The sequence below is a fragment of the Notamacropus eugenii genome, chromosome 1, assembly GCF_028372415.1.
Source record: "Notamacropus eugenii isolate mMacEug1 chromosome 1, mMacEug1.pri_v2, whole genome shotgun sequence".
Taxonomy (NCBI): Eukaryota; Metazoa; Chordata; class Mammalia; order Diprotodontia; family Macropodidae; genus Notamacropus; species Notamacropus eugenii.
The window spans coordinates 314257562-314266329 of record NC_092872.1 but is presented as its reverse complement, the minus strand read 5'-3'; positions in this window follow the sequence as shown (position 1 = coordinate 314266329).

The window sequence follows — 8768 nt, the reverse complement described above, 5'->3', positions numbered from 1 at the left end:
GCCAAATACATTGAACTTAAATGAGGTACAGGATGTATGAATTATTTAAAATATTTTTCTAATTACTGAAGAGACTCACTGCAGTTACCAAAGGGCTTGTTATAACAGGTGTGTAGCTAGGGGAGAGAGAAGGCCAGTAAGAGTAACTAATGATATTTTTTAATGTCCTTCTACCCTCCCATTCTGTTCCCACAGCATCCTCTCCTCCCCCATCCCCACTTTGTAGCATCTGCCCTATTACCATTACTCTAAACCCAGTTGCTATTTTGAACTTATGCATTTATCAACTTACCAGGTGAGAGACAATGTCGTACTGTGGCAATGTAGCTGGGACTCTGAACAAAAAATAATAATCCAAAATGCAGAAAGGAAGGGCATGACACATATTTTAGAAAATGATCCTCATTGTGCAAAGTACTGCTATAAGGCAAAGTAGTTGTTTTTTTTTTTTTAAATCCCTTAACTTTCATAGTCAAATGCCCTGTATTGCCATCAAAGTAGTCCCCGTAAGAAACGATGTTCTCCTTCCAATGTTCAAAGGACTTTAGAGAGTTTACTTGTGAAATCTTCTTCAGTCTATAGTAAATTTTTTCAATATAATAAAGTGGAGTAAGTCCATGTTCTTGGAGGGTCAATTTGATTTCAGAAAATAGCCAGAAGTCATTTAGAACTAAGTATGGTAAATAAGATGAATAATCAAGCCAAGTAATATCATTTTTGGTAAAAAAAAAAAAAAAAAAAAGCATAAAATAATGAGTTTGATTTTCCTCTGAGACTCATATATCAGCTCTTAAGGAAATTCCCAAGCAAGACTTCCAGAAATGTTTGAAAAATAGCATTGTCATTGGAATAAGGGCACAGCCCTCATTACCTCACACTTACGCTTTGCAATAGCCTTCTAATTGTTCTCCGTGTCTCAAGTCTCTCCCCTTTCTGGTCAGATCATCCTCCACTCAAATTAACCTTCCTAAAGCATGGGTTTAATCATGTCATTCCTCATATTTAATAAATTCTAGTGTATCATTTTTACCTCCAATATCAAATATGAAGTTCTCCGTTCGGCATCCAAAACCCTTTATGACATGGTCCCCTCTTATCTTTCCAAACTGTGTTCATCTTTTTAGGTCATCTTCATCAGTGGTCACACTGGCCTCCTTGCTTTTCTTCACACAAAATGTCCTGACTCCAGGCATTTTGGCTCATGGCTCATGCCTGAAATTCTCTCCCTCCTCATCTCCCTTCTTTGGCTTCCTTCAAGTGTTAGCTAACACCCCACCTCTTCTATAAGAAGCCTTTTCTGATATCCCTTAATACTAGTGACTTCCTTCTGTTGATTACTTCCAATTTATCTTGTGTATATGTGTGTGTGTGTGTCTATGTATATCTGTATGTGTATATACACAGACACATATAGCTTTGTACTTTGCAAAATGTCTTCCCCATTAAACTGTGAAGTCCTTAAGAACAGAGACTGTTTTTGGCTTTTCTTTATATTACCAACATTTAGCCTAGTGTCATCCACTGCATCTCAGACCATTGACAGTCATTTTGACTTTTATTCTGCCACTGAACTCAATGACTCTGGTAGAGAGAGTGAGGCCGAGGACTTTGTGGAGTTCTGCCTCACTTAAATCAAATTCACATGCCAGTCAAAACATCACCTCCACCCCCACCCCCTACCCCCAATGTCATTGGACCCCTTAGAAAATGAAGGACAAACAGCAGGTGTAGAAAGCACTTAAGAAATTTTTGTTGACCAAATGTCCCTTAAGGTGATTGCCTTCTATAAACTGACCCTTGCATACCCTTTTTAGCCTTATCCCCCAATACTCTCCAAAATAAACCCTCTATTATACTCAAACTGATCTAGTTAGCTCCCAAATATAAAGTGTCTATATTTGATCCTTCATAGTATTTATAACTGAAAGGAATATTAGATAGTACATAATCCAACAGCCTTACCTTAAGGAATTTGAGACACAGAAAGGTGGCATAATTTATTCTAGGTCACACTGGTAGCAAGCAGGAAACTCAAAGCTTGAATCCAATTCCAGTTTCAGGATTCTTTCTTGTATGTCATGTACACATACACAAACACATTTTCCTTTCTTTCCAGTTCTCTAAACCCTAATTTTTCCTTGTAGGCCTAGTTCATCCTATGTCCTCCATGAAATATTATCAGAGGATTATAGATTATATATTATATACATAAATTCAGAGTTGAAGGAATTCTAAAGATTAGCGAATTCAACCCCCTCATTTTCCAAACAAGTAAACTAAGACCCAGAGAATTTAAGTGACTTACCTAACCTGATATCTGAACTTGAGTCCCTGGTCTCTATTTCTAAATCCATATCTATAAACAAGTCATTGTTTCCCTCCTACTTAAAAATCCCTCATTTGATCCCTGTAATTACATCTCACCTCCTTTTTGTGGTTCACTCGTTGAGAAAGCCATCTACGCTAGATTCTTCTCTAGTTCTCTCCTCTCATTCTCTCCTTCTTAGGTCTATGCAGCCTGATTTCCAATTTCATCATTCAACTAAAACTGCACTCTCCAAAGTGGCCAGTGTTCTCTTAATGGCCAAATCAAATGGTCTTTTTCTTAGACCTTACTCTTCTTGAATTCTTTGTAGCATTTGAAACTATTGGTCACCTTTTCCTCATGTATATATTTATGTCTATATATAATCTATATCTATTTGTACATGAGGAAAAGGTGACCAATAGTTTCATTTCATATATATATATAAAATTTCAAAATATATAATTATGTATTCAATAGGTACTCAATATATTCAAATTATATATGTGTATACATATATATGTACACACACACACACACACACACACACACACACACACACACACACATATATATATGGGTTTGTCAAGACAATATTCTATCCTTCTTCTCCCCCATCTGTCTGACCATACTTTGCCTCATCAAAGTCTCCTTTGCTGAATCTTCATTCATTTCATGCCCATTTAGTAGTATTGTCCCCCAAGGATCTGCCTGAGTCTTTTTCTATTTTTTGTTTTGTACAATCTTGCTTAAGGATATCATCAGTTTCAACTTATCTCTATTATCATCTTTATGCAAGATTCCCAAATATATATATACATATATGTGTGTGTGTGTGTGTGTATACTTAGATGTGCACATGCATACACATATACGTATATATGTATATATCCAGCCCCAGCCTCTCCTGAGCTATGGTTCCACATGAACTAGCTGCCTTTTTGATATCTTGAATTAGACGTCTCACAGGCATCTCAAACTCAACATGTCCAGAATAGAACTCATCATCTTTATCCCCAAACCCTTCCACCTTCTAAATTTTTCTGTCACTACCACATCCTTCCAGTCATGCAACTGACAATCTTGATGTTATCCTTTGCTCCCCACTCTCATATGTTCCAAAATCCATCAAGAAATCTTGTCATTTCTATCTTTATAACATCTCTTGTATATGTCCCTTTCTATCTGTTCACAGACACCACCCAAATTCTTGACATCATCACTCTCATATGGGCTATTGGAATAATCTTCTGATTGATCTCCCAGGCTCGTGTCTCCTTACCTCAATCTATCCTTCATGCAGCAGCCAAAGTAATTTTCTTAAAATGCAAATCTCACCATGTCATCCCTCTACTCAATTAACTCAAGTTATTTCCCATTGCTTCCATAATTAAATATAAAGGCCTCTATTTGACATTTAAAGCCTTTACCTGTTACAACCTTCCCTTTCCTACTTCTCCAGTATTCTTAAACCTATTCCCCTCCACATGCTTCTTTGATCCTGCAACACTGGTCAACTTACTGTTTCTCAAAAATTATGCCCCATCTCCTTTCTCCATCCTTTTGTGCTGATCATATGATATGCCTCAAATGCTTCCTTTCCCTACCTTTTTCTCTTGACTTTCCTAACTTCTTCAAGTCTCAGCTCAAATACAAACCTCTATTCCATATTGTGACCCCTCCTTAAGCCTCCTTAAACTTCTTTAAAATATTGCTTTCCCCAGATTCTCAGGGAGAACTATTACCAAAAAAAAAAAAAATTGAGCTGTTCACTATGAACTAACTCCCTCTTCTGCCTTCCTCACATCACTCAGACTTCTTCCCCACTATCTCTTCCTTTACCATTCTCATGCATGAAGAGGAGGCTTTTATCTTTTCCAAGGCAAACTCCTCTAGATATAACCTTCATCCATTCAATAGCAGATTCCCCCCATTATCATTCCCATACTCTAATCTTATCTCTACAATTCTTTTCCTGCAGTCTATAAAAGTACATCCTTTAAAATTCACCATTTGATCCAAACTTCCCTACTAGATCTCATCCTAGATCTCTATCCAAATTTCTTGAAAAAGTCCTTCATACTAGGTATCTCCACTTCATCTCTTCTCATCTGCTTCTTAGCTGTCAGCAATCTGGCTTTCAACCTCATCATTCAACTGAAACTGCTCCCACTAAATTTACTAATGATCTGTTCTTTCCTAACCCTAATGTTTTTATTTCAGTTCTCATCTTTTTTTACCTCTTTACAACCTTTGACATTGTCAGTTTCCTCTTCCTCAATTTTTGTTGTTCAGTTGCTTCAGTCTTGTCCTACTATTCTGACCCCATCTGGGGTTTTCTTAGCAAAGATACTGGAGTAGCTTGCCATTTTCTTTTCCAGCTCATTTTACAGAGGAAGAAACTGACATAAATGGGATTAAATGACTTCCCCAGGGTCACATAGCTAGTAAGTATCTGAAACCAGATTTGAACTCAGGAAGATGAGTCTTCCTGACTCCACTGTACTGTGCACTGTACATCTTGACATTCTCTCCTGTCTAGGTTTTCATGACATTTCTATCCTAGCTATCCTCTCCTTAGCTTGACAACACCCAGTCTTATTTGCTTATTCTTCATCTGGATCTTGTTCTCTTACCATGATTGTCTCCCAAGGCTCTATCTTGAGCCCTCTTCTTTCTTTGCTCTAAACGATTTCACTTGGTGATTCCATTTAGCTCTAAACTATCTCAATTATCATTTCTATGAAAATGATTTCCATATCTTTATATCTATCCCTTATCCAACATGATGTGCCTTTGGTACATTGAGGCCCTGACATTAGGGCATTGAGATCTTTCATTGACAAACTGATCCTGTTGAAAAATCCTTGACTCGTGGCGACTAAATGGTAAGAGAAGGAGAAATGAGCTTTCATAATTACAGGATGGAAATAGACTCTAAATAAGAAGCTCATAAGAAAATCTCTTGGGTTCAGAGACCAATTCTTAAAAACAGATTCTTTGTATTCCCCACAGCACCTGGAATAGCTCCTCAATAAAGATTTATTGATTTGATTTGATTCAAAGACAGCACAGCCCTTAGCACAGAGGACAATCATCTGTCTTTTGGCAACAATCAATACAAAAGCTACAAACAAACCTAGAGGGGAGAGAAGATCATATGATTGTCAGGATGGTGAAATAGTCACTTTTCACAACTTGCTGAAACCCAAAAACCTCAGAGAAAGGAAAATGTGCAAAATATAGGGTAGTTAAGCTGAATCTACAAGATGAGAAGACAAATATTGCACAGAAAAGAACATCTAAAAACAGAAATGCCTAGTACTCAGGCACACTGTGTCCCCTCAGAACCTATGTGGTACTTGCCCAGAGAGGCAAGTACATGTGATCTCACAGGTTTGTGCTTCAGAGTGGGGTCCCTGACTCAGTGTTCTATGTCAGCGACTCCCCTGATCTATTTTGTTGCTCAGTTGTTTTCAGTCATGTATGACTCTTCGTGACACCATTTGAGATTTTCTTGGCAGAGATACTAAAGTGGTTTGCCATTTCCTTCTCCAGCTTATTTTACAGATGAGGAAACTGAGACATTGGGTGACTTGCCTTGTGTCACGTAGCTAGGAAGTATCTGAGGCCAGATTTGAACTCATAAAAATGAGTCTTCCTGATTCCAAGCCCAGTGTTTTATCTATTGTAACACTTAGCTGCCCACCATCACCAAGACCCAACAAAAAGAATCTAAAGATGCTCTCTCTCTCTCTCTCTCCCTACATATATATATCACTCACTCTCTCTCTGTCTTTCTTGCTCTCTCTTTTTTTCTCTTTCTCTCTCTGTATACATACACACACTCACACACATGCATACATATATGTGTATGTATGCCTGTATACTATACACGTGTGTATATGTGCCTACATATATGTATGCATATATACACATACACAAATGTGTGTACACACATATACATGCATACATGCACATGCACACAACAGGATCAAGAGAAGGGCCAAAAGTAAGAAGGAAAAATAGAGGTAGGCAACAAATATTATAAGAAGGGAAAGGCTGAAAGATCAAAAGCCCAAATGAAAAGAGGATGCTAAGTAGAGGCAGTGGATAGGGCACTGAATCTGGACTCAGGAAGACTTGTATTCAAATCTGGCCTCAGATACTTAATGACCTGTGTGATCTTTTGTAAATAACTTTTACCTCAGTCTACCTCTGGTTTCTCATATCTGGAATAGAGATAACAAAACTACCTCGGCATCCACCACCCAGGTGATGGCAACTACCACTAGGGTTGTTGTGAGAATAAAATGGATCAACATTTGTAAAGTGTCTTGCAAAACTTAAAATATTATATAAATACTAGCTATTACTAAAGACTAATAATTACAAATCTAACTTGCAAGAAGAAAAATTGTCAAGAGAATCTCATAAAGACAGAAGCAAAAGTGAAAGAATACCCAGAATGGAATGAAAAAAATTTACAATGAAGGAAAAGAAATCAAAACTCCCCAGTCAAGATGAGACTTCTGTGAACTCCCCAGAAACCATGAAATCATAGCCAAAAAATTCATAATGGTTCAATAGAGAAGTCCAACTTACAGAAATTGCTTGAATTGAGTCTGTCTCATCACTGCCCAATGCCCCAGGGTGTCTGCTATGTCAGCTCCTCATGTGGTTTGTCTCTACAGCTCCAGACAGGCAAGGGTTTGATTTGTAACCATTCTCCAGTGAATTGCACACAATAACACACACTCCCTTTGGGAATGCTCTTGAGGAGCGCAATTCTAAAGAGTCACAACTTATACAAAGGGAAGAGAACCTCAAAACCCAAAGAGCTATCATGTAGTCATGCATATCACCCTAAATGAGATCGTTCTAATTCTGTCTTACACTCACATCCCACATCACTCTGTCACCACAGAATTATATCCATCAGTCTCAGGCATACCAACAGCTTGCTGCCACTATCACCCATCTTTAAATAGTCTCTGGTTAAGCGTAATAATTGAAGTCAGGATGACACTTCCTGCAGCATCTCTTGTATATAAATCACTTCCTCCCCCATACATTACAGTCTATTGCTTTTCTGCGTGTGCTTGTGATGGAGGTGGATTTTTGGATCAAATACATCTGCTTCTTTGTTTTTTCCCTTAAAACTTCATTTGAAAGCCTCGAGCTACTTTTTGTAAGCTCTGCAGGACTGCCACACAAAAACCATACCCCCCACCCATACAACCACATTGATATATAAAATTTAGCCAAATGCTTACAAACATTCTTTTTTTTTTTTTAATTTTTGAGTTCCAGCTCTCAGGAATTTTGTTGCTTTGATAAGGTTTTCTACCTCCTGTGTTTTTAATTCCCTTTCCAATTCTTTCTTCCATAGCTCTCATTTCCTTTCTAACTTTCTTCTCAAGTATTCTAATTTCATTTATGTTGTCATTTTTCAGTTGTATCAGACTCCCTATGACCTCATTTGGTGTTTTCTTAGATATTGGAGTGGTTTGTCATTTCCTTCTCTAGCTCCCTTTACAATAAGGAAACAGAGGCAAACAAAGTTAAGTAACTTGTCCAGGGCCACACAGCCAGAAAGTGTCTAAGACCAGTTTTGAGCTTAGCAAGATGAGTCTTCCTGTCTTCAGACCCCACAATCTATCCACTGCACCACCCAGCTGTCCCAATTTCATTTATAAAAACTTTTTAAAAACTCTTTTGTTAAACTCTTCCTGCATCTCTTCTATGAATTCCAGTCAAAATTGTGTCCAAGCTATGTTTTCCTCTAAAATTTTGTTTGTAGATGTTTTTTAATAATTATCTTCTGGGTTTCTGTCTTGAGCATCCCTGTCACTATCATAGTTTTTTATAGGGGGGGGCGAACAAAAGAGTGTAGGGGTCAAATTCATTTTTTATTTACTCATTCTTCTGGCCTACTTCCTGATATTAGGACTCTACACACCTCTGAATGGAAGATTCGGGCTAGTTTTGTTGCTATTTTCATGGGGTTATTGAATATTGTATTATTTCAAGATCTCAAGCACAGGCTGGGGACCTGTAAGCCTTTGGTATTCCTAAAATGGTCTGATCTAGGGCAAAGTCTAAAGGATGCCTCCTTGTCTGAACTCTGCAAGTTCCTGCTCTGGATTTGTGTCTGAGCAGTGCTAAACTGCTTATGGACTCAGCCACTATCAACCAGCTACTCTGCTGATTCAGAATGCCGGAACTTGTGACTCCTCTTTGGTCTGGAATTCCTTACCTGGTTATTGCTCTGTAGGCAAGAAACTGGACAAGAAAATTAAACTAAGACCTAGCCCTGTTAGGGAGATCTAGACCATACTGCTACTTATTGCTTCTATTCTTGCTTCTCATTTAGGGTCCACTAATCACTACCTATCAACACAGGGCCCTTCCTTAGTTACTCTGGATCCATGACCCAGAACTGAGTAATGAGAGACAGAGC